Source organism: Salmo salar, chromosome 14 (assembly GCF_965601325.2).
Source record: "Salmo salar chromosome 14, fSalSal1, whole genome shotgun sequence".
NCBI lineage: Eukaryota > Metazoa > Chordata > Actinopteri > Salmoniformes > Salmonidae > Salmo > Salmo salar.
In genome coordinates, this window is record NC_138304.1 from 12,200,154 (window position 1) to 12,225,894 (window position 25,741).

The 25,741-nt window shown below is 40.3% G+C and overlaps 17 non-coding genes across 17 annotated transcripts; all 17 read right to left on the minus strand.

Moving 5' to 3' along the window:
* Positions 1-715: 715 nt before the first annotated feature.
* On the minus strand, positions 716-788 carry trnav-aac (transfer RNA valine (anticodon AAC)). The gene has a single exon. It is a non-coding gene; the product is annotated as a tRNA-Val (tRNA).
* Positions 789-2,813: 2,025 nt separating this feature from the next.
* trnav-uac (transfer RNA valine (anticodon UAC)) lies at positions 2,814-2,886 on the minus strand. The gene has a single exon. It is a non-coding gene; the product is annotated as a tRNA-Val (tRNA).
* Positions 2,887-3,738: 852 nt separating this feature from the next.
* Positions 3,739-3,813, minus strand: trnav-aac (transfer RNA valine (anticodon AAC)). The gene has a single exon. It is a non-coding gene; the product is annotated as a tRNA-Val (tRNA).
* Positions 3,814-5,838: 2,025 nt separating this feature from the next.
* Positions 5,839-5,911, minus strand: trnav-uac (transfer RNA valine (anticodon UAC)). The gene has a single exon. It is a non-coding gene; the product is annotated as a tRNA-Val (tRNA).
* An 852-nt stretch (positions 5,912-6,763) lies between these two features.
* Positions 6,764-6,838, minus strand: trnav-aac (transfer RNA valine (anticodon AAC)). The gene has a single exon. It is a non-coding gene; the product is annotated as a tRNA-Val (tRNA).
* A 2,025-nt stretch (positions 6,839-8,863) lies between these two features.
* Positions 8,864-8,936, minus strand: trnav-uac (transfer RNA valine (anticodon UAC)). Its single transcript has one exon. It is a non-coding gene; the product is annotated as a tRNA-Val (tRNA).
* Positions 8,937-9,788: 852 nt separating this feature from the next.
* trnav-aac (transfer RNA valine (anticodon AAC)) lies at positions 9,789-9,863 on the minus strand. The gene has a single exon. It is a non-coding gene; the product is annotated as a tRNA-Val (tRNA).
* Positions 9,864-11,888: 2,025 nt separating this feature from the next.
* On the minus strand, positions 11,889-11,961 carry trnav-uac (transfer RNA valine (anticodon UAC)). Its single transcript has one exon. It is a non-coding gene; the product is annotated as a tRNA-Val (tRNA).
* Positions 11,962-12,813: 852 nt separating this feature from the next.
* trnav-aac (transfer RNA valine (anticodon AAC)) lies at positions 12,814-12,888 on the minus strand. The gene has a single exon. It is a non-coding gene; the product is annotated as a tRNA-Val (tRNA).
* Positions 12,889-14,913: 2,025 nt separating this feature from the next.
* On the minus strand, positions 14,914-14,986 carry trnav-uac (transfer RNA valine (anticodon UAC)). The gene has a single exon. It is a non-coding gene; the product is annotated as a tRNA-Val (tRNA).
* An 846-nt stretch (positions 14,987-15,832) lies between these two features.
* Positions 15,833-15,905, minus strand: trnav-aac (transfer RNA valine (anticodon AAC)). The gene has a single exon. It is a non-coding gene; the product is annotated as a tRNA-Val (tRNA).
* Positions 15,906-17,930: 2,025 nt separating this feature from the next.
* trnav-uac (transfer RNA valine (anticodon UAC)) lies at positions 17,931-18,003 on the minus strand. Its single transcript has one exon. It is a non-coding gene; the product is annotated as a tRNA-Val (tRNA).
* An 846-nt stretch (positions 18,004-18,849) lies between these two features.
* trnav-aac (transfer RNA valine (anticodon AAC)) lies at positions 18,850-18,922 on the minus strand. The gene has a single exon. It is a non-coding gene; the product is annotated as a tRNA-Val (tRNA).
* Positions 18,923-20,947: 2,025 nt separating this feature from the next.
* Positions 20,948-21,020, minus strand: trnav-uac (transfer RNA valine (anticodon UAC)). Its single transcript has one exon. It is a non-coding gene; the product is annotated as a tRNA-Val (tRNA).
* Positions 21,021-21,872: 852 nt separating this feature from the next.
* trnav-aac (transfer RNA valine (anticodon AAC)) lies at positions 21,873-21,947 on the minus strand. Its single transcript has one exon. It is a non-coding gene; the product is annotated as a tRNA-Val (tRNA).
* Positions 21,948-23,972: 2,025 nt separating this feature from the next.
* trnav-uac (transfer RNA valine (anticodon UAC)) lies at positions 23,973-24,045 on the minus strand. Its single transcript has one exon. It is a non-coding gene; the product is annotated as a tRNA-Val (tRNA).
* An 854-nt stretch (positions 24,046-24,899) lies between these two features.
* Positions 24,900-24,972, minus strand: trnav-aac (transfer RNA valine (anticodon AAC)). The gene has a single exon. It is a non-coding gene; the product is annotated as a tRNA-Val (tRNA).
* Between the last annotated feature and the right edge of the window lie 769 nt (positions 24,973-25,741).

Here is a 25,741-nt window from a genome sequence, read left to right on the forward strand (position 1 = left end):
GGTTTTTCCACCATTCATATTCCCCACAGGGGATTTTAAAAACTATTCAAAAAGGCCTGTGTTTCTTGTTGGCTTACCCTGGCATGGTAACCGTGTAATTCTCTCTAGGACAAGGTGACTTTTATAAAAAAATGCTAATTAACTGCTAATGTGGCTATCATAAAGAACTACAAATGTATTATTTTAAGTGTTTCTAAAATCCCATATGGGAAAAATGAATGGTGGAAAAATGGTTGGAACCATTTCCCTGTTTGACCGCTAGGTTTTATGGGTATTATGACACCTCCACTGTGGGGCTTTCCCCAGTTTTATTTGACAATTTGTATCATGTTAAATATTAGCCACTATCGGGAGCCACTGTCAGTAACAGCCACATACATTTATTTTGGCATACTTTCATTCCGTTGACCTTTCTTTAATCTGTCACATCCTTGTGAATTGTTCCTGACGGTTGCTAGCATTAGTGAATCATATTAAGCTAAAGTATTGCAATAATTTGGGACATGTAGCCTATTTGAATCATTATGGAACTCAGACCACACGTAGCAGGAATTTATTCAGAGCGCCCAAGCTAGCCACCCCAGCAGTGTGCGTTACGCGACTTAAAAGGGTAAGTCCGAATAGCAAATACTGAGAAGTGCGTAGGAAAAGCATGAATTCCTAAATTGGGATCGAGCCCTAAGTGAATAGGCTTACTGTCTAATTTGTTAAATTGTGTTTCCGCCCGGTCTCAAACCGGGGACCTTTCGCGTGTTAGGCGAACGTGATAACCACTACACTACGGAAACTGCATGAGTAGGATACTAAGGGTGTGACTTTGGCTGGGTGGGTGGGTGGGTGGGGCATTTATCGCTCTCAGAACCAAATGAAGTCAGAAATGACTTAGTCTATTAACTAAGCAATCAGGCTTGAGATCCCGGGAATTATCGTGTGAATAACTCCTGAATAAGGGCTGATTCACCGTAGGGATGGTTTGGCTGAGCAGCCGGCTCTTGGAAGAGTCTTGGTGGTTCCAAACTTCTTCCTTTTAAGAATGATGGAAGCCACTGTGTTCTTGGGTACCTTCAATGCTGCAGAAATGTATCGGTACCCTTCCCCACGTCTGTGCCTCGACACAATCCTCTCTCGGAGCTCTAGGGACAATTCCTTCCACCTCATGGCTTAGTTTATGCTCTGACATGCACTGTCAACTGTGGAACCTTATATAGACAGACAGGTGTGTGCCTTTTCAAATCATGACCAATCCAGTGAATTTACCACAGGTGGACTCCAATCAAGTTGTAGAAACATCTCAAGGATGATCAATGGAAACAGGATGGACCTGAGCTCAATTTCCAGCCTCATAGCAAAGGGTCTGAAAACGTATGTAAATAAGGTATTTTTTAAATCTTTTTTTATGAATTAAAAATGATATGTTATCGCTTTGTCATTATGGGGTATTGTGTGTAGATAGATTTTATTTGACTTAATCCGTTTTCAGAATAAGGCTGTAACGTAACAAAATGTGGAAAAAAGTAAGGGGTCTGAATACTTTCCGAATGCACTGTAGCTATGCAGGCTAGCTACTTTTCCTTTGCTAGCCAGCCAACTAAATCTATCACACAATCACATCAAGCAGCTGAAATGACAGAAAACTGTCTGCACTTTTGTTTGTTTTACCTAGGATTATATTGCCATTTCTTTGGATATATCCATTATAATGACCCTGATAAATGAATTTGCCTGGCTCAGAGAAGCTGTCATTCTGGTCACATTCATACACATCGCACGGTGGAGGTCATCAAAAAAACGGCAACATTGATCCACAGGTTGGAGAGGCAGACAGCAAGGTTTAGACAAACCTCAACTGTTTCAAACCATATGCTAGCCTAGGGGCATTGGGAAATATTGTCTAGACCAGTGATATTTAAAGTCGGGGTCGGGGGGACTGCAGTGGGGATATATATATTCATTATTTAGGAACAAAAAATTATGAGTACAGATTATTGTACGAGACAATATAGAAACATTTTTGAGAAAGTTAATTAGAAAAAAAGTATTTGATTGGGTAATTGAAGGTTATTTGTTGATGTAAAAAAAATGTAAGGTACCGATTTTAAAGTTGTATTTGGGGTGGGATCACAAGAAATGATTCCAAAAAAATGGGGACCCCAGAAATTCTGGAGGAAAAAATGGTGTCCCTGCTGAAAAGGTTTGAATACCATTGGTCTAGACACATTTTTCCAGGGGAGATGAAGTTTATAAATTGACTGGCTGGGCCGTGGGACAGTGGATGCGCATTTATAAATCTAATGGAACCGCTAACAGGCACTACCCGCAGAATGCTGGGATGGTGGTGCTTCAACTCCCTGCTATTAACCAATTAGCATCCAGGATCCAAACAACCTGTTTTATAACATTGCATTGCCTCTGGTTATTGAAAGACATGTCTAAGACTGGTCTATTCATGTATTCTGTAGGCCTATGTATTTGTTTTGTTTTTTTCAGTTATCACTATCTGCCTCTGGTTAATGAAAGACATGTCTAAGACTGGTCTATTCATGTATTCTGCAGGCCTATGTATTTGTTTCGGTTTTTTTCAGTTATCACTATCTGCCTCTGGTTAATGAAAGACATGTCTAAGACTGGTCTATTCATGTATTCTGTAGGCCTATGTATTTGTTTCTTTTTTTTCAGTTATCACTATCTGCCTCTGGTTAATGAAAGACATGTCTAAGACTGGTCTATTCATGTATTCTGCAGGCCTATGTATTTGTTTCGTTTTTTTCAGTTATTACCCTGTTTCTGTCATCACTATCTGTTTTGTTAAAATCTGTTTCCGCCCGGTTTTGAACCGGGGACCTTTCGCGTGTAAGGCGAACGTGATAACCACTACACTACGGAAACTACAAGAAAAAGAGTGGAAGTCATGGAAAATGTTAGGAATGCCCACAAGTCTACCGCCCATAATATCCCAAATAGAGTACCACAGTAGGAGTCATAATACCCATAAGAACTAGCGGTCGAACAGGGAAATGGTTCCAATGGTTTTTCCACCATTCATATTCCCCACAGGGGATTTTAAAAACTATTCAAAAAGGCCTGTGTTTCTTGTTGGCTTACCCTGGCATGGTAACCGTGTAATTCTCTCTAGGACAAGGTGACTTTTATAAAAAAATGCTAATTAACTGCTAATGTGGCTATCATAAAGAACTACAAATGTATTATTTTAAGTGTTTCTAAAATCCCATATGGGAAAAATGAATGGTGGAAAAATGGTTGGAACCATTTCCCTGTTTGACCGCTAGGTTTTATGGGTATTATGACACCTCCACTGTGGGGCTTTCCCCAGTTTTATTTGACAATTTGTATCATGTTAAATATTAGCCACTATCGGGAGCCACTGTCAGTAACAGCCACATACATTTATTTTGGCATACTTTCATTCCGTTGACCTTTCTTTAATCTGTCACATCCTTGTGAATTGTTCCTGACGGTTGCTAGCATTAGTGAATCATATTAAGCTAAAGTATTGCAATAATTTGGGACATGTAGCCTATTTGAATCATTATGGAACTCAGACCACACGTAGCAGGAATTTATTCAGAGCGCCCAAGCTAGCCACCCCAGCAGTGTGCGTTACGCGACTTAAAAGGGTAAGTCCGAATAGCAAATACTGAGAAGTGCGTAGGAAAAGCATGAATTCCTAAATTGGGATCGAGCCCTAAGTGAATAGGCTTACTGTCTAATTTGTTAAATTGTTTTTCCGCCCGGTCTCGAACCGGGGACCTTTCGCGTGTTAGGCGAACGTGATAACCACTACACTACGGAAACTGCATGAGTAGGATACTAAGGGTGTGACTTTGGCTGGGTGGGTGGGTGGGTGGGGCATTTATCGCTCTCAGAACCAAATGAAGTCAGAAATGACTTAGTCTATTAACTAAGCAATCAGGCTTGAGATCCCGGGAATTATCGTGTGAATAACTCCTGAATAAGGGCTGATTCACCGTAGGGATGGTTTGGCTGAGCAGCCGGCTCTTGGAAGAGTCTTGGTGGTTCCAAACTTCTTCCTTTTAAGAATGATGGAAGCCACTGTGTTCTTGGGTACCTTCAATGCTGCAGAAATGTATCGGTACCCTTCCCCACGTCTGTGCCTCGACACAATCCTCTCTCGGAGCTCTAGGGACAATTCCTTCCACCTCATGGCTTAGTTTATGCTCTGACATGCACTGTCAACTGTGGAACCTTATATAGACAGACAGGTGTGTGCCTTTTCAAATCATGACCAATCCAGTGAATTTACCACAGGTGGACTCCAATCAAGTTGTAGAAACATCTCAAGGATGATCAATGGAAACAGGATGGACCTGAGCTCAATTTCCAGCCTCATAGCAAAGGGTCTGAAAACGTATGTAAATAAGGTATTTTTTAAATCTTTTTTTATGAATTAAAAATGATATGTTATCGCTTTGTCATTATGGGGTATTGTGTGTAGATAGATTTTATTTGACTTAATCCGTTTTCAGAATAAGGCTGTAACGTAACAAAATGTGGAAAAAAGTAAGGGGTCTGAATACTTTCCGAATGCACTGTAGCTATGCAGGCTAGCTACTTTTCCTTTGCTAGCCAGCCAACTAAATCTATCACACAATCACATCAAGCAGCTGAAATGACAGAAAACTGTCTGCACTTTTGTTTGTTTTACCTAGGATTATATTGCCATTTCTTTGGATATATCCATTATAATGACCCTGATAAATGAATTTGCCTGGCTCAGAGAAGCTGTCATTCTGGTCACATTCATACACATCGCACGGTGGAGGTCATCAAAAAAACGGCAACATTGATCCACAGGTTGGAGAGGCAGACAGCAAGGTTTAGACAAACCTCAACTGTTTCAAACCATATGCTAGCCTAGGGGCATTGGGAAATATTGTCTAGACCAGTGATATTTAAAGTCGGGGTCGGGGGGACTGCAGTGGGGATATATATATTCATTATTTAGGAACAAAAAATTATGAGTACAGATTATTGTACGAGACAATATAGAAACGTTTTTGAGAAAGTTAATTAGAAAAAAAGTATTTGATTGGGTAATTGAAGGTTATTTGTTGATGTAAAAAAAATGTAAGGTACCGATTTTAAAGTTGTATTTGGGCTGGGATCACAAGAAATGATTCCAAAAAAATGGGGACCCCAGAAATTCTGGAGGAAAAAATGGTGTCCCTGCTGAAAAGGTTTGAATACCATTGGTCTAGACACATTTTTCCAGGGGCGATGAAGTTTATAAATTGACTGGCTGGGCCGTGGGACAGTGGATGCGCATTTATAAATCTAATGGAACCGCTAACAGGCACTACCCGCAGAATGCTGGGATGGTGGTGCTTCAACTCCCTGCTATTAACCAATTAGCATCCAGGATCCAAACAACCTGTTTTATAACATTGCATTGCCTCTGGTTATTGAAAGACATGTCTAAGACTGGTCTATTCATGTATTCTGTAGGCCTATGTATTTGTTTTGTTTTTTTCAGTTATCACTATCTGCCTCTGGTTAATGAAAGACATGTCTAAGACTGGTCTATTCATGTATTCTGCAGGCCTATGTATTTGTTTCGGTTTTTTTCAGTTATCACTATCTGCCTCTGGTTAATGAAAGACATGTCTAAGACTGGTCTATTCATGTATTCTGTAGGCCTATGTATTTGTTTCTTTTTTTTCAGTTATCACTATCTGCCTCTGGTTAATGAAAGACATGTCTAAGACTGGTCTATTCATGTATTCTGCAGGCCTATGTATTTGTTTCGTTTTTTTCAGTTATTACCCTGTTTCTGTCATCACTATCTGTTTTGTTAAAATCTGTTTCCGCCCGGTTTTGAACCGGGGACCTTTCGCGTGTAAGGCGAACGTGATAACCACTACACTACGGAAACTACAAGAAAAAGAGTGGAAGTCATGGAAAATGTTAGGAATGCCCACAAGTCTACCGCCCATAATATCCCAAATAGAGTACCACAGTAGGAGTCATAATACCCATAAGAACTAGCGGTCGAACAGGGAAATGGTTCCAATGGTTTTTCCACCATTCATATTCCCCACAGGGGATTTTAAAAACTATTCAAAAAGGCCTGTGTTTCTTGTTGGCTTACCCTGGCATGGTAACCGTGTAATTCTCTCTAGGACAAGGTGACTTTTATAAAAAAATGCTAATTAACTGCTAATGTGGCTATCATAAAGAACTACAAATGTATTATTTTAAGTGTTTCTAAAATCCCATATGGGAAAAATGAATGGTGGAAAAATGGTTGGAACCATTTCCCTGTTTGACCGCTAGGTTTTATGGGTATTATGACACCTCCACTGTGGGGCTTTCCCCAGTTTTATTTGACAATTTGTATCATGTTAAATATTAGCCACTATCGGGAGCCACTGTCAGTAACAGCCACATACATTTATTTTGGCATACTTTCATTCCGTTGACCTTTCTTTAATCTGTCACATCCTTGTGAATTGTTCCTGACGGTTGCTAGCATTAGTGAATCATATTAAGCTAAAGTATTGCAATAATTTGGGACATGTAGCCTATTTGAATCATTATGGAACTCAGACCACACGTAGCAGGAATTTATTCAGAGCGCCCAAGCTAGCCACCCCAGCAGTGTGCGTTACGCGACTTAAAAGGGTAAGTCCGAATAGCAAATACTGAGAAGTGCGTAGGAAAAGCATGAATTCCTAAATTGGGATCGAGCCCTAAGTGAATAGGCTTACTGTCTAATTTGTTAAATTGTTTTTCCGCCCGGTCTCGAACCGGGGACCTTTCGCGTGTTAGGCGAACGTGATAACCACTACACTACGGAAACTGCATGAGTAGGATACTAAGGGTGTGACTTTGGCTGGGTGGGTGGGTGGGTGGGGCATTTATCGCTCTCAGAACCAAATGAAGTCAGAAATGACTTAGTCTATTAACTAAGCAATCAGGCTTGAGATCCCGGGAATTATCGTGTGAATAACTCCTGAATAAGGGCTGATTCACCGTAGGGATGGTTTGGCTGAGCAGCCGGCTCTTGGAAGAGTCTTGGTGGTTCCAAACTTCTTCCTTTTAAGAATGATGGAAGCCACTGTGTTCTTGGGTACCTTCAATGCTGCAGAAATGTATCGGTACCCTTCCCCACGTCTGTGCCTCGACACAATCCTCTCTCGGAGCTCTAGGGACAATTCCTTCCACCTCATGGCTTAGTTTATGCTCTGACATGCACTGTCAACTGTGGAACCTTATATAGACAGACAGGTGTGTGCCTTTTCAAATCATGACCAATCCATTGATTTTACCACAGGTGGACTCCAATCAAGTTGTAGAAACATCTCAAGGATGATCAATGGAAACAGGATGGACCTGAGCTCAATTTCCAGCCTCATAGCAAAGGGTCTGAAAACGTATGTAAATAAGGTATTTTTTAAATCTTTTTTTATGAATTAAAAATGATATGTTATCGCTTTGTCATTATGGGGTATTGTGTGTAGATAGATTTTATTTGACTTAATCCGTTTTCAGAATAAGGCTGTAACGTAACAAAATGTGGAAAAAAGTAAGGGGTCTGAATACTTTCCGAATGCACTGTAGCTATGCAGGCTAGCTACTTTTCCTTTGCTAGCCAGCCAACTAAATCTATCACACAATCACATCAAGCAGCTGAAATGACAGAAAACTGTCTGCACTTTTGTTTGTTTTACCTTGGATTATATTGCCATTTCTTTGGATATATCCATTATAATGACCCTGATAAATGAATTTGCCTGGCTCAGAGAAGTTGTCATTCTGGTCACATTCATACACATCGCACGGTGGAGGTCATCAAAAAAACGGCAACATTGATCCACAGGTTGGAGAGGCAGACAGCAAGGTTTAGACAAACCTCAACTGTTTCAAACCATATGCTAGCCTAGGGGCATTGGGAAATATTGTCTAGACCAGTGATATTTAAAGTCGGGGTCGGGGGGACTGCAGTGGGGATATATATATTCATTATTTAGGAACAAAAAATTATGAGTACAGATTATTGTACGAGACAATATAGAAACGTTTTTGAGAAAGTTAATTAGAAAAAAAGTATTTGATTGGGTAATTGAAGGTTATTTGTTGATGTAAAAAAAATGTAAGGTACCGATTTTAAAGTTGTATTTGGGGTGGGATCACAAGAAATGATTGCAAAAAAATGGGGACCCCAGAAATTCTGGAGGAAAAAATGGTGTCCCTGCTGAAAAGGTTTGAATACCATTGGTCTAGACACATTTTTCCAGGGGAGATGAAGTTTATAAATTGACTGGCTGGGCCGTGGGACAGTGGATGCGCATTTATAAATCTAATGGAACCGCTAACAGGCACTACCCGCAGAATGCTGGGATGGTGGTGCTTCAACTCCCTGCTATTAACCAATTAGCATCCAGGATCCAAACAACCTGTTTTATAACATTGCATTGCCTCTGGTTATTGAAAGACATGTCTAAGACTGGTCTATTCATGTATTCTGTAGGCCTATGTATTTGTTTTGTTTTTTTCAGTTATCACTATCTGCCTCTGGTTAATGAAAGACATGTCTAAGACTGGTCTATTCATGTATTCTGCAGGCCTATGTATTTGTTTCGGTTTTTTTCAGTTATCACTATCTGCCTCTGGTTAATGAAAGACATGTCTAAGACTGGTCTATTCATGTATTCTGTAGGCCTATGTATTTGTTTCTTTTTTTTCAGTTATCACTATCTGCCTCTGGTTAATGAAAGACATGTCTAAGACTGGTCTATTCATGTATTCTGCAGGCCTATGTATTTGTTTCGTTTTTTTCAGTTATTACCCTGTTTCTGTCATCACTATCTGTTTTGTTAAAATCTGTTTCCGCCCGGTTTTGAACCGGGGACCTTTCGCGTGTAAGGCGAACGTGATAACCACTACACTACGGAAACTACAAGAAAAAGAGTGGAAGTCATGGAAAATGTTAGGAATGCCCACAAGTCTACCGCCCATAATATCCCAAATAGAGTACCACAGTAGGAGTCATAATACCCATAAGAACTAGCGGTCGAACAGGGAAATGGTTCCAATGGTTTTTCCACCATTCATATTCCCCACAGGGGATTTTAAAAACTATTCAAAAAGGCCTGTGTTTCTTGTTGGCTTACCCTGGCATGGTAACCGTGTAATTCTCTCTAGGACAAGGTGACTTTTATAAAAAAATGCTAATTAACTGCTAATGTGGCTATCATAAAGAACTACAAATGTATTATTTTAAGTGTTTCTAAAATCCCATATGGGAAAAATGAATGGTGGAAAAATGGTTGGAACCATTTCCCTGTTTGACCGCTAGGTTTTATGGGTATTATGACACCTCCACTGTGGGGCTTTCCCCAGTTTTATTTGACAATTTGTATCATGTTAAATATTAGCCACTATCGGGAGCCACTGTCAGTAACAGCCACATACATTTATTTTGGCATACTTTCATTCCGTTGACCTTTCTTTAATCTGTCACATCCTTGTGAATTGTTCCTGACGGTTGCTAGCATTAGTGAATCATATTAAGCTAAAGTATTGCAATAATTTGGGACATGTAGCCTATTTGAATCATTATGGAACTCAGACCACACGTAGCAGGAATTTATTCAGAGCGCCCAAGCTAGCCACCCCAGCAGTGTGCGTTACGCGACTTAAAAGGGTAAGTCCGAATAGCAAATACTGAGAAGTGCGTAGGAAAAGCATGAATTCCTAAATTGGGATCGAGCCCTAAGTGAATAGGCTTACTGTCTAATTTGTTAAATTGTTTTTCCGCCCGGTCTCGAACCGGGGACCTTTCGCGTGTTAGGCGAACGTGATAACCACTACACTACGGAAACTGCATGAGTAGGATACTAAGGGTGTGACTTTGGCTGGGTGGGTGGGTGGGTGGGGCATTTATCGCTCTCAGAACCAAATGAAGTCAGAAATGACTTAGTCTATTAACTAAGCAATCAGGCTTGAGATCCCGGGAATTATCGTGTGAATAACTCCTGAATAAGGGCTGATTCACCGTAGGGATGGTTTGGCTGAGCAGCCGGCTCTTGGAAGAGTCTTGGTGGTTCCAAACTTCTTCCTTTTAAGAATGATGGAAGCCACTGTGTTCTTGGGTACCTTCAATGCTGCAGAAATGTATCGGTACCCTTCCCCACGTCTGTGCCTCGACACAATCCTCTCTCGGAGCTCTAGGGACAATTCCTTCCACCTCATGGCTTAGTTTATGCTCTGACATGCACTGTCAACTGTGGAACCTTATATAGACAGACAGGTGTGTGCCTTTTCAAATCATGACCAATCCATTGATTTTACCACAGGTGGACTCCAATCAAGTTGTAGAAACATCTCAAGGATGATCAATGGAAACAGGATGGACCTGAGCTCAATTTCCAGCCTCATAGCAAAGGGTCTGAAAACGTATGTAAATAAGGTATTTTTTAAATCTTTTTTTATGAATTAAAAATGATATGTTATCGCTTTGTCATTATGGGGTATTGTGTGTAGATAGATTTTATTTGACTTAATCCGTTTTCAGAATAAGGCTGTAACGTAACAAAATGTGGAAAAAAGTAAGGGGTCTGAATACTTTCCGAATGCACTGTAGCTATGCAGGCTAGCTACTTTTCCTTTGCTAGCCAGCCAACTAAATCTATCACACAATCACATCAAGCAGCTGAAATGACAGAAAACTGTCTGCACTTTTGTTTGTTTTACCTTGGATTATATTGCCATTTCTTTGGATATATCCATTATAATGACCCTGATAAATGAATTTGCCTGGCTCAGAGAAGTTGTCATTCTGGTCACATTCATACACATCGCACGGTGGAGGTCATCAAAAAAACGGCAACATTGATCCACAGGTTGGAGAGGCAGACAGCAAGGTTTAGACAAACCTCAACTGTTTCAAACCATATGCTAGCCTAGGGGCATTGGGAAATATTGTCTAGACCAGTGATATTTAAAGTCGGGGTTGGGGGGACTGCAGTGGGGATATATATATTCATTATTTAGGAACAAAAAATTATGAGTACAGATTATTGTACGAGACAATATAGAAACGTTTTTGAGAAAGTTAATTAGAAAAAAAGTATTTGATTGGGTAATTGAAGGTTATTTGTTGATGTAAAAAAAATGTAAGGTACCGATTTTAAAGTTGTATTTGGGGTGGGATCACAAGAAATGATTGCAAAAAAATGGGGACCCCAGAAATTCTGGAGGAAAAAATGGTGTCCCTGCTGAAAAGGTTTGAATACCATTGGTCTAGACACATTTTTCCAGGGGAGATGAAGTTTATAAATTGACTGGCTGGGCCGTGGGACAGTGGATGCGCATTTATAAATCTAATGGAACCGCTAACAGGCACTACCCGCAGAATGCTGGGATGGTGGTGCTTCAACTCCCTGCTATTAACCAATTAGCATCCAGGATCCAAACAACCTGTTTTATAACATTGCATTGCCTCTGGTTATTGAAAGACATGTCTAAGACTGGTCTATTCATGTATTCTGTAGGCCTATGTATTTGTTTTGTTTTTTTCAGTTATCACTATCTGCCTCTGGTTAATGAAAGACATGTCTAAGACTGGTCTATTCATGTATTCTGCAGGCCTATGTATTTGTTTCGGGTTTTTTCAGTTATCACTATCTGCCTCTGGTTAATGAAAGACATGTCTAAGACTGGTCTATTCATGTATTCTGTAGGCCTATGTATTTGTTTCTTTTTTTTCAGTTATCACTATCTGCCTCTGGTTAATGAAAGACATGTCTAAGACTGGTCTATTCATGTATTCTGCAGGCCTATGTATTTGTTTCGTTTTTTTCAGTTATTACCCTGTTTCTGTCATCACTATCTGTTTTGTTAAAATCTGTTTCCGCCCGGTTTTGAACCGGGGACCTTTCGCGTGTAAGGCGAACGTGATAACCACTACACTACGGAAACTACAAGAAAAAGAGTGGAAGTCATGGAAAATGTTAGGAATGCCCACAAGTCTACCGCCCATAATATCCCAAATAGAGTACCACAGTAGGAGTCATAATACCCATAAGAACTAGCGGTCGAACAGGGAAATGGTTCCAATGGTTTTTCCACCATTCATATTCCCCACAGGGGATTTTAAAAACTATTCAAAAAGGCCTGTGTTTCTTGTTGGCTTACCCTGGCATGGTAACCGTGTAATTCTCTCTAGGACAAGGTGACTTTTATAAAAAAATGCTAATTAACTGCTAATGTGGCTATCATAAAGAACTACAAATGTATTATTTTAAGTGTTTCTAAAATCCCATATGGGAAAAATGAATGGTGGAAAAATGGTTGGAACCATTTCCCTGTTTGACCGCTAGGTTTTATGGGTATTATGACACCTCCACTGTGGGGCTTTCCCCAGTTTTATTTGACAATTTGTATCATGTTAAATATTAGCCACTATCGGGAGCCACTGTCAGTAACAGCCACATACATTTATTTTGGCATACTTTCATTCCGTTGACCTTTCTTTAATCTGTCACATCCTTGTGAATTGTTCCTGACGGTTGCTAGCATTAGTGAATCATATTAAGCTAAAGTATTGCAATAATTTGGGACATGTAGCCTATTTGAATCATTATGGAACTCAGACCACACGTAGCAGGAATTTATTCAGAGCGCCCAAGCTAGCCACCCCAGCAGTGTGCGTTACGCGACTTAAAAGGGTAAGTCCGAATAGCAAATACTGAGAAGTGCGTAGGAAAAGCATGAATTCCTAAATTGGGATCGAGCCCTAAGTGAATAGGCTTACTGTCTAATTTGTTAAATTGTTTTTCCGCCCGGTCTCGAACCGGGGACCTTTCGCGTGTTAGGCGAACGTGATAACCACTACACTACGGAAACTGCATGAGTAGGATACTAAGGGTGTGACTTTGGCTGGGTGGGTGGGTGGGTGGGGCATTTATCGCTCTCAGAACCAAATGAAGTCAGAAATGACTTAGTCTATTAACTAAGCAATCAGGCTTGAGATCCCGGGAATTATCGTGTGAATAACTCCTGAATAAGGGCTGATTCACCGTAGGGATGGTTTGGCTGAGCAGCCGGCTCTTGGAAGAGTCTTGGTGGTTCCAAACTTCTTCCTTTTAAGAATGATGGAAGCCACTGTGTTCTTGGGTACCTTCAATGCTGCAGAAATGTATCGGTACCCTTCCCCACGTCTGTGCCTCGACACAATCCTCTCTCGGAGCTCTAGGGACAATTCCTTCCACCTCATGGCTTAGTTTATGCTCTGACATGCACTGTCAACTGTGGAACCTTATATAGACAGACAGGTGTGTGCCTTTTCAAATCATGACCAATCCATTGATTTTACCACAGGTGGACTCCAATCAAGTTGTAGAAACATCTCAAGGATGATCAATGGAAACAGGATGGACCTGAGCTCAATTTCCAGCCTCATAGCAAAGGGTCTGAAAACGTATGTAAATAAGGTATTTTTTAAATCTTTTTTTATGAATTAAAAATGATATGTTATCGCTTTGTCATTATGGGGTATTGTGTGTAGATAGATTTTATTTGACTTAATCCGTTTTCAGAATAAGGCTGTAACGTAACAAAATGTGGAAAAAAGTAAGGGGTCTGAATACTTTCCGAATGCACTGTAGCTATGCAGGCTAGCTACTTTTCCTTTGCTAGCCAGCCAACTAAATCTATCACACAATCACATCAAGCAGCTGAAATGACAGAAAACTGTCTGCACTTTTGTTTGTTTTACCTTGGATTATATTGCCATTTCTTTGGATATATCCATTATAATGACCCTGATAAATGAATTTGCCTGGCTCAGAGAAGTTGTCATTCTGGTCACATTCATACACATCGCACGGTGGAGGTCATCAAAAAAACGGCAACATTGATCCACAGGTTGGAGAGGCAGACAGCAAGGTTTAGACAAACCTCAACTGTTTCAAACCATATGCTAGCCTAGGGGCATTGGGAAATATTGTCTAGACCAGTGATATTTAAAGTCGGGGTTGGGGGGACTGCAGTGGGGATATATATATTCATTATTTAGGAACAAAAAATTATGAGTACAGATTATTGTACGAGACAATATAGAAACGTTTTTGAGAAAGTTAATTAGAAAAAAAGTATTTGATTGGGTAATTGAAGGTTATTTGTTGATGTAAAAAAAATGTAAGGTACCGATTTTAAAGTTGTATTTGGGGTGGGATCACAAGAAATGATTGCAAAAAAATGGGGACCCCAGAAATTCTGGAGGAAAAAATGGTGTCCCTGCTGAAAAGGTTTGAATACCATTGGTCTAGACACATTTTTCCAGGGGAGATGAAGTTTATAAATTGACTGGCTGGGCCGTGGGACAGTGGATGCGCATTTATAAATCTAATGGAACCGCTAACAGGCACTACCCGCAGAATGCTGGGATGGTGGTGCTTCAACTCCCTGCTATTAACCAATTAGCATCCAGGATCCAAACAACCTGTTTTATAACATTGCATTGCCTCTGGTTATTGAAAGACATGTCTAAGACTGGTCTATTCATGTATTCTGTAGGCCTATGTATTTGTTTTGTTTTTTTCAGTTATCACTATCTGCCTCTGGTTAATGAAAGACATGTCTAAGACTGGTCTATTCATGTATTCTGCAGGCCTATGTATTTGTTTCGGGTTTTTTCAGTTATCACTATCTGCCTCTGGTTAATGAAAGACATGTCTAAGACTGGTCTATTCATGTATTCTGTAGGCCTATGTATTTGTTTCTTTTTTTTCAGTTATCACTATCTGCCTCTGGTTAATGAAAGACATGTCTAAGACTGGTCTATTCATGTATTCTGCAGGCCTATGTATTTGTTTCGTTTTTTTCAGTTATTACCCTGTTTCTGTCATCACTATCTGTTTTGTTAAAATCTGTTTCCGCCCGGTTTTGAACCGGGGACCTTTCGCGTGTAAGGCGAACGTGATAACCACTACACTACGGAAACTACAAGAAAAAGAGTGGAAGTCATGGAAAATGTTAGGAATGCCCACAAGTCTACCGCCCATAATATCCCAAATAGAGTACCACAGTAGGAGTCATAATACCCATAAGAACTAGCGGTCGAACAGGGAAATGGTTCCAATGGTTTTTCCACCATTCATATTCCCCACAGGGGATTTTAAAAACTATTCAAAAAGGCCTGTGTTTCTTGTTGGCTTACCCTGGCATGGTAACCGTGTAATTCTCTCTAGGACAAGGTGACTTTTATAAAAAAATGCTAATTAACTGCTAATGTGGCTATCATAAAGAACTACAAATGTATTATTTTAAGTGTTTCTAAAATCCCATATGGGAAAAATGAATGGTGGAAAAATGGTTGGAACCATTTCCCTGTTTGACCGCTAGGTTTTATGGGTATTATGACACCTCCACTGTGGGGCTTTCCCCAGTTTTATTTGACAATTTGTATCATGTTAAATATTAGCCACTATCGGGAGCCACTGTCAGTAACAGCCACATACATTTATTTTGGCATACTTTCATTCCGTTGACCTTTCTTTAATCTGTCACATCCTTGTGAATTGTTCCTGACGGTTGCTAGCATTAGTGAATCATATTAAGCTAAAGTATTGCAGTAATTTGGGACATGTAGCCTATTTGAATCATTATGGAACTCAGACCACACGTAGCAGGAATTTATTCAGAGCGCCCAAGCTAGCCACCCCAGCAGTGTGCGTTACGCGACTTAAAAGGGTAAGTCCGAATAGCAAATACTGAGAAGTGCGTAGGAAAAGCATGAATTCCTAAATTGGGATCGAGCCCTAAGGGAATAGGCTTACTGTCTAATTTGTGTTTCCGCCCGGTCTCGAACCGGGGACTTTTCGCGTGTTAGGCGAACGTGATAACCACTACACTACGGAAACTGCATGAGTAGGATACTAAGGGTGTGACTTTGGCTGGGTGGGTGGGTGGGTGGGGCATTTATCGCTCTCAGAACCAAATGAAGTCAGAAATGACTTAGTCTATTAACTAAGCAATCAGGCTTGAGATCCCGGGAATTATCGTGTGAATAACTCCTGAATAAGGGCTGATTCACCGTAGGGATGGTTTGGCTGAGCAGCCGGCTCTTGGAAGAGTCTTGGTGGTTCCAAACTTCTTCCTTTTAAGAATGATGGAAGCCACTGTGTTCTTGGGTACCTTCAATGCTGCAGAAATGTATCGGTACCCTTCCCCACGTCTGTGCCTCGACACAATCCTCTCTCGGAGCTCTAGGGACAATTCCTTCCACCTCATGGCTTAGTTTATGCTCTGACATGCACTGTCAACTGTGGAACCTTATATAGACAGACAGGTGTGTGCCTTTTCAAATCATGACCAATCCAGTGAATTTACCACAGGTGGACTCCAATCAAGTTGTAGAAACATCTCAAGGATGATCAATGGAAACAGGATGGACCTGAGCTCAATTTCCAGCCTCATAGCAAAGGGTCTGAAAACGTATGTAAATTAGGTATTTTTTAAATCTTTTTTTATGAATTAAAAATGATATGTTATCGCTTTGTCATTATGGGGTATTGTGTGTAGATAGATTTTATTTGACTTAATCCGTTTTCAGAATAAGGCTGTAACGTAACAAAATGTGGAAAAAAGTAAGGGGTCTGAATACTTTCCGAATGCACTGTAGCTATGCAGGCTAGCTACTTTTCCTTTGCTAGCCAGCCAACTAAATCTATCACACAATCACATCAAGCAGCTGAAATGACAGAAAACTGTCTGCACTTTTGTTTGTTTTACCTAGGATTATATTGCCATTTCTTTGGATATATCCATTATAATGACCCTGATAAATGAATTTGCCTGGCTCAGAGAAGCTGTCATTCTGGTCACATTCATACACATCGCACGGTGGAGGTCATCAAAAAAACGGCAACATTGATCCACAGGTTGGAGAGGCAGACAGCAAGGTTTAGACAAACCTCAACTGTTTCAAACCATATGCTAGCCTAGGGGCATTGGGAAATATTGTCTAGACCAGTGATATTTAAAGTCGGGGTCGGGGGGACTGCAGTGGGGATATATATATTCATTATTTAGGAACAAAAAATTATGAGTACAGATTATTGTACGAGACAATATAGAAACGTTTTTGAGAAAGTTAATTAGAAAAAAAGTATTTGATTGGGTAATTGAAGGTTATTTGTTGATGTAAAAAAAATGTAAGGTACCGATTTTAAAGTTGTATTTGGGGTGGGATCACAAGAAATGATTGCAAAAAAATGGGGACCCCAGAAATTCTGGAGGAAAAAATGGTGTCCCTGCTGAAAAGGTTTGAATACCATTGGTCTAGACACATTTTTCCAGGGGAGATGAAGTTTATAAATTGACTGGCTGGGCCGTGGGACAGTGGATGCGCATTTATACATCTAATGGAACCGCTAACAGGCACTACCCGCAGAATGCTGGGATGGTGGTGCTTCAACTCCCTGCTATTAACCAATTAGCATCCAGGATCCAAACAACCTGTTTTATAACATTGCATTGCCTCTGGTTATTGAAAGACATGTCTAAGACTGGTCTATTCATGTATTCTGTAGGCCTATGTATTTGTTTTGTTTTTTTCAGTTATCACTATCTGCCTCTGGTTAATGAAAGACATGTCTAAGACTGGTCTATTCATGTATTCTGCAGGCCTATGTATTTGTTTCGGGTTTTTTCAGTTATCACTATCTGCCTCTGGTTAATGAAAGACATGTCTAAGACTGGTCTATTCATGTATTCTGTAGGCCTATGTATTTGTTTCTTTTTTTTCAGTTATCACTATCTGCCTCTGGTTAATGAAAGACATGTCTAAGACTGGTCTATTCATGTATTCTGCAGGCCTATGTATTTGTTTCGTTTTTTTCAGTTATTACCCTGTTTCTGTCATCACTATCTGTTTTGTTAAAATCTGTTTCCGCCCGGTTTTGAACCGGGGACCTTTCGCGTGTAAGGCGAACGTGATAACCACTACACTACGGAAACTACAAGAAAAAGAGTGGAAGTCATGGAAAATGTTAGGAATGCCCACAAGTCTACCGCCCATAATATCCCAAATAGAGTACCACAGTAGGAGTCATAATACCCATAAGAACTAGCGGTCGAACAGGGAAATGGTTCCAATGGTTTTTCCACCATTCATATTCCCCACAGGGGATTTTAAAAACTATTCAAAAAGGCCTGTGTTTCTTGTTGGCTTACCCTGGCATGGTAACCGTGTAATTCTCTCTAGGACAAGGTGACTTTTATAAAAAAATGCTAATTAACTGCTAATGTGGCTATCATAAAGAACTACAAATGTATTATTTTAAGTGTTTCTAAAATCCCATATGGGAAAAATGAATGGTGGAAAAATGGTTGGAACCATTTCCCTGTTTGACCGCTAGGTTTTATGGGTATTATGACACCTCCACTGTGGGGCTTTCCCCAGTTTTATTTGACAATTTGTATCATGTTAAATATTAGCCACTATCGGGAGCCACTGTCAGTAACAGCCACATACATTTATTTTGGCATACTTTCATTCCGTTGACCTTTCTTTAATCTGTCACATCCTTGTGAATTGTTCCTGACGGTTGCTAGCATTAGTGAATCATATTAAGCTAAAGTATTGCAATAATTTGGGACATGTAGCCTATTTGAATCATTATGGAACTCAGACCACACGTAGCAGGAATTTATTCAGAGCGCCCAAGCTAGCCACCCCAGCAGTGTGCGTTACGCGACTTAAAAGGGTAAGTCCGAATAGCAAATACTGAGAAGTGCGTAGGAAAAGCATGAATTCCTAAATTGGGATCAAGCCCTAAGTGAATAGGCTTACTGTCTAATTTGTGTTTCCGCCCGGTCTCGAACCGGGGACTTTTCGCGTGTTAGGCGAACGTGATAACCACTACACTACGGAAACTGCATGAGTAGGATACTAAGGGTGTGACTTTGGCTGGGTGGGTGGGTGGGTGGGGCATTTATCGCTCTCAGAACCAAATGAAGTCAGAAATGACTTAGTCTATTAACTAAGCAATCAGGCTTGAGATCCCGGGAATTATCGTGTGAATAACTCCTGAATAAGGGCTGATTCACCGTAGGGATGGTTTGGCTGAGCAGCCGGCTCTTGGAAGAGTCTTGGTGGTTCCAAACTTCTTCCTTTTAAGAATGATGGAAGCCACTGTGTTCTTGGGTACCTTCAATGCTGCAGAAATGTATCGGTACCCTTCCCCACGTCTGTGCCTCGACACAATCCTCTCTCGGAGCTCTAGGGACAATTCCTTCCACCTCATGGCTTAGTTTATGCTCTGACATGCACTGTCAACTGTGGAACCTTATATAGACAGACAGGTGTGTGCCTTTTCAAATCATGACCAATCCAGTGAATTTACCACAGGTGGACTCCAATCAAGTTGTAGAAACATCTCAAGGATGATCAATGGAAACAGGATGGACCTGAGCTCAATTTCCAGACTCATAGCAAAGGGTCTGAAAACGTATGTAAATAAGGTATTTTTTAAATCTTTTTTTATGAATTAAAAATGATATGTTATCGCTTTGTCATTATGGGGTATTGTGTGTAGATAGATTTTATTTGACTTAATCCGTTTTCAGAATAAGGCTGTAACGTAACAAAATGTGGAAAAAAGTAAGGGGTCTGAATACTTTCCGAATGCACTGTAGCTATGCAGGCTAGCTACTTTTCCTTTGCTAGCCAGCCAACTAAATCTATCACACAATCACATCAAGCAGCTGAAATGACAGAAAACTGTCTGCACTTTTGTTTGTTTTACCTAGGATTATATTGCCATTTCTTTGGATATATCCATTATAATGACCCTGATAAATGAATTTGCCTGGCTCAGAGAAGCTGTCATTCTGGTCACATTCATACACATCGCACGGTGGAGGTCATCAAAAAAACGGCAACATTGATCCACAGGTTGGAGAGGCAGACAGCAAGGTTTAGACAAACCTCAACTGTTTCAAACCATATGCTAGCCTAGGGGCATTGGGAAATATTGTCTAGACCAGTGATATTTAAAGTCGGGGTCGGGGGGACTGCAGTGGGGATATATATATTCATTATTTAGGAACAAAAAATTATGAGTACAGATTATTGTACGAGACAATATAGAAACGTTTTTGAGAAAGTTAATTAGAAAAAAAGTATTTGATTGGGTAATTGAAGGTTATTTGTTGATGTAAAAAAAATGTAAGGTACCGATTTTAAAGTTGTATTTGGGGTGGGATCACAAGAAATGATTGCAAAAAAATGGGGACCCCAGAAATTCTGGAGGAAAAAATGGTGTCCCTGCTGAAAAGGTTTGAATACCATTGGTCTAGACACATTTTTCCAGGGGAGATGAAGTTTATAAATTGACTGGCTGGGCCGTGGGACAGTGGATGCGCATTTATAAATCTAATGGAACCGCTAACAGGCACTACCCGCAGAATGCTGGGATGGTGGTGCTTCAACTCCCTGCTATTAACCAATTAGCATCCAGGATCCAAACAACCTGTTTTATAACATTGCATTGCCTCTGGTTATTGAAAGACATGTCTAAGACTGGTCTATTCATGTATTCTGTAGGCCTATGTATTTGTTTTGTTTTTTTCAGTTATCACTATCTGCCTCTGGTTAATGAAAGACATGTCTAAGACTGGTCTATTCATGTATTCTGCAGGCCTATGTATTTGTTTCGGTTTTTTTCAGTTATCACTATCTGCCTCTGGTTAATGAAAGACATGTCTAAGACTGGTCTATTCATGTATTCTGTAGGCCTATGTATTTGTTTCTTTTTTTTCAGTTATCACTATCTGCCTCTGGTTAATGAAAGACATGTCTAAGACTGGTCTATTCATGTATTCTGCAGGCCTATGTATTTGTTTCGTTTTTTTCAGTTATTACCCTGTTTCTGTCATCACTATCTGTTTTGTTAAAATCTGTTTCCGCCCGGTTTTGAACCGGGGACCTTTCGCATGTAAGGCGAACGTGATAACCACTACACTACGGAAACTACAAGAAAAAGAGTGGAAGTCATGGAAAATGTTAGGAATGCCCACAAGTCTACCGCCCATAATATCCCAAATAGAGTACCACAGTAGGAGTCATAATACCCATAAGAACTAGCGGTCGAACAGGGAAATGGTTCCAATGGTTTTTCCACCATTCATATTCCCCACAGGGGATTTTAAAAACTATTCAAAAAGGCCTGTGTTTCTTGTTGGCTTACCCTGGCATGGTAACCGTGTAATTCTCTCTAGGACAAGGTGACTTTTATAAAAAAATGCTAATTAACTGCTAATGTGGCTATCATAAAGAACTACAAATGTATTATTTTAAGTGTTTCTAAAATCCCATATGGGAAAAATGAATGGTGGAAAAATGGTTGGAACCATTTCCCTGTTTGACCGCTAGGTTTTATGGGTATTATGACACCTCCACTGTGGGGCTTTCCCCAGTTTTATTTGACAATTTGTATCATGTTAAATATTAGCCACTATCGGGAGCCACTGTCAGTAACAGCCACATACATTTATTTTGGCATACTTTCATTCCGTTGACCTTTCTTTAATCTGTCACATCCTTGTGAATTGTTCCTGACGGTTGCTAGCATTAGTGAATCATATTAAGCTAAAGTATTGCAATAATTTGGGACATGTAGCCTATTTGAATCATTATGGAACTCAGACCACACGTAGCAGGAATTTATTCAGAGCGCCCAAGCTAGCCACCCCAGCAGTGTGCGTTACGCGACTTAAAAGGGTAAGTCCGAATAGCAAATACTGAGAAGTGCGTAGGAAAAGCATGAATTCCTAAATTGGGATCGAGCCCTAAGTGAATAGGCTTACTGTCTAATTTGTTAAATTGTTTTTCCGCCCGGTCTCGAACCGGGGACCTTTCGCGTGTTAGGCGAACGTGATAACCACTACACTACGGAAACTGCATGAGTAGGATACTAAGGGTGTGACTTTGGCTGGGTGGGTGGGTGGGTGGGGCATTTATCGCTCTCAGAACCAAATGAAGTCAGAAATGACTTAGTCTATTAACTAAGCAATCAGGCTTGAGATCCCGGGAATTATCGTGTGAATAACTCCTGAATAAGGGCTGATTCACCGTAGGGATGGTTTGGCTGAGCAGCCGGCTCTTGGAAGAGTCTTGGTGGTTCCAAACTTCTTCCTTTTAAGAATGATGGAAGCCACTGTGTTCTTGGGTACCTTCAATGCTGCAGAAATGTATCGGTACCCTTCCCCACGTCTGTGCCTCGACACAATCCTCTCTCGGAGCTCTAGGGACAATTCCTTCCACCTCATGGCTTAGTTTATGCTCTGACATGCACTGTCAACTGTGGAACCTTATATAGACAGACAGGTGTGTGCCTTTTCAAATCATGACCAATCCAGTGAATTTACCACAGGTGGACTCCAATCAAGTTGTAGAAACATCTCAAGGATGATCAATGGAAACAGGATGGACCTGAGCTCAATTTCCAGACTCATAGCAAAGGGTCTGAAAACGTATGTAAATAAGGTATTTTTTAAATCTTTTTTTATGAATTAAAAATGATATGTTATCGCTTTGTCATTATGGGGTATTGTGTGTAGATAGATTTTATTTGACTTAATCCGTTTTCAGAATAAGGCTGTAACGTAACAAAATGTGGAAAAAAGTAAGGGGTCTGAATACTTTCCGAATGCACTGTAGCTATGCAGGCTAGCTACTTTTCCTTTGCTAGCCAGCCAACTAAATCTATCACACAATCACATCAAGCAGCTGAAATGACAGAAAACTGTCTGCACTTTTGTTTGTTTTACCTAGGATTATATTGCCATTTCTTTGGATATATCCATTATAATGACCCTGATAAATGAATTTGCCTGGCTCAGAGAAGCTGTCATTCTGGTCACATTCATACACATCGCACGGTGGAGGTCATCAAAAAAACGGCAACATTGATCCACAGGTTGGAGAGGCAGACAGCAAGGTTTAGACAAACCTCAACTGTTTCAAACCATATGCTAGCCTAGGGGCATTGGGAAATATTGTCTAGACCAGTGATATTTAAAGTCGGGGTCGGGGGGACTGCAGTGGGGATATATATATTCATTATTTAGGAACAAAAAATTATGAGTACAGATTATTGTACGAGACAATATAGAAACGTTTTTGAGAAAGTTAATTAGAAAAAAAGTATTTGATTGGGTAATTGAAGGTTATTTGTTGATGTAAAAAAAATGTAAGGTACCGATTTTAAAGTTGTATTTGGGGTGGGATCACAAGAAATGATTGCAAAAAAATGGGGACCCCAGAAATTCTGGAGGAAAAAATGGTGTCCCTGCTGAAAAGGTTTGAATACCATTGGTCTAGACACATTTTTCCAGGGGAGATGAAGTTTATAAATTGACTGGCTGGGCCGTGGGACAGTGGATGCGCATTTATAAATCTAATGGAACCGCTAACAGGCACTACCCGCAGAATGCTGGGATGGTGGTGCTTCAACTCCCTGCTATTAACCAATTAGCATCCAGGATCCAAACAACCTGTTTTATAACATTGCATTGCCTCTGGTTATTGAAAGACATGTCTAAGACTGGTCTATTCATGTATTCTGTAGGCCTATGTATTTGTTTTGTTTTTTTCAGTTATCACTATCTGCCTCTGGTTAATGAAAGACATGTCTAAGACTGGTCTATTCATGTATTCTGCAGGCCTATGTATTTGTTTCGGTTTTTTTCAGTTATCACTATCTGCCTCTGGTTAATGAAAGACATGTCTAAGACTGGTCTATTCATGTATTCTGTAGGCCTATGTATTTGTTTCTTTTTTTTCAGTTATCACTATCTGCCTCTGGTTAATGAAAGACATGTCTAAGACTGGTCTATTCATGTATTCTGCAGGCCTATGTATTTGTTTCGTTTTTTTCAGTTATTACCCTGTTTCTGTCATCACTATCTGTTTTGTTAAAATCTGTTTCCGCCCGGTTTTGAACCGGGGACCTTTCGCGTGTAAGGCGAACGTGATAACCACTACACTACGGAAACTACAAGAAAAAGAGTGGAAGTCATGGAAAATGTTAGGAATGCCCACAAGTCTACCGCCCATAATATCCCAAATAGAGTACCACAGTAGGAGTCATAATACCCATAAGAACTAGCGGTCGAACAGGGAAATGGTTCCAATGGTTTTTCCACCATTCATATTCCCCACAGGGGATTTTAAAAACTATTCAAAAAGGCCTGTGTTTCTTGTTGGCTTACCCTGGCATGGTAACCGTGTAATTCTCTCTAGGACAAGGTGACTTTTATAAAAAAATGCTAATTAACTGCTAATGTGGCTATCATAAAGAACTACAAATGTATTATTTTAAGTGTTTCTAAAATCCCATATGGGAAAAATGAATGGTGGAAAAATGGTTGGAACCATTTCCCTGTTTGACCGCTAGGTTTTATGGGTATTATGACACCTCCACTGTGGGGCTTTCCCCAGTTTTATTTGACAATTTGTATCATGTTAAATATTAGCCACTATCGGGAGCCACTGTCAGTAACAGCCACATACATTTATTTTGGCATACTTTCATTCCGTTGACCTTTCTTTAATCTGTCACATCCTTGTGAATTGTTCCTGACGGTTGCTAGCATTAGTGAATCATATTAAGCTAAAGTATTGCAATAATTTGGGACATGTAGCCTATTTGAATCATTATGGAACTCAGACCACACGTAGCAGGAATTTATTCAGAGCGCCCAAGCTAGCCACCCCAGCAGTGTGCGTTACGCGACTTAAAAGGGTAAGTCCGAATAGCAAATACTGAGAAGTGCGTAGGAAAAGCATGAATTCCTAAATTGGGATCGAGCCCTAAGTGAATAGGCTTACTGTCTAATTTGTTAAATTGTGTTTCCGCCCGGTCTCGAACCGGGGACCTTTCGCGTGTTAGGCGAACGTGATAACCACTACACTACGGAAACTGCATGAGTAGGATACTAAGGGTGTGACTTTGGCTGGGTGGGTGGGTGGGTGGGGCATTTATCGCTCTCAGAACCAAATGAAGTCAGAAATGACTTAGTCTATTAACTAAGCAATCAGGCTTGAGATCCCGGGAATTATCGTGTGAATAACTCCTGAATAAGGGCTGATTCACCGTAGGGATGGTTTGGCTGAGCAGCCGGCTCTTGGAAGAGTCTTGGTGGTTCCAAACTTCTTCCTTTTAAGAATGATGGAAGCCACTGTGTTCTTGGGTACCTTCAATGCTGCAGAAATGTATCGGTACCCTTCCCCACGTCTGTGCCTCGACACAATCCTCTCTCGGAGCTCTAGGGACAATTCCTTCCACCTCATGGCTTAGTTTATGCTCTGACATGCACTGTCAACTGTGGAACCTTATATAGACAGACAGGTGTGTGCCTTTTCAAATCATGACCAATCCAGTGAATTTACCACAGGTGGACTCCAATCAAGTTGTAGAAACATCTCAAGGATGATCAATGGAAACAGGATGGACCTGAGCTCAATTTCCAGACTCATAGCAAAGGGTCTGAAAACGTATGTAAATAAGGTATTTTTTAAATCTTTTTTTATGAATTAAAAATGATATGTTATCGCTTTGTCATTATGGGGTATTGTGTGTAGATAGATTTTATTTGACTTAATCCGTTTTCAGAATAAGGCTGTAACGTAACAAAATGTGGAAAAAAGTAAGGGGTCTGAATACTTTCCGAATGCACTGTAGCTATGCAG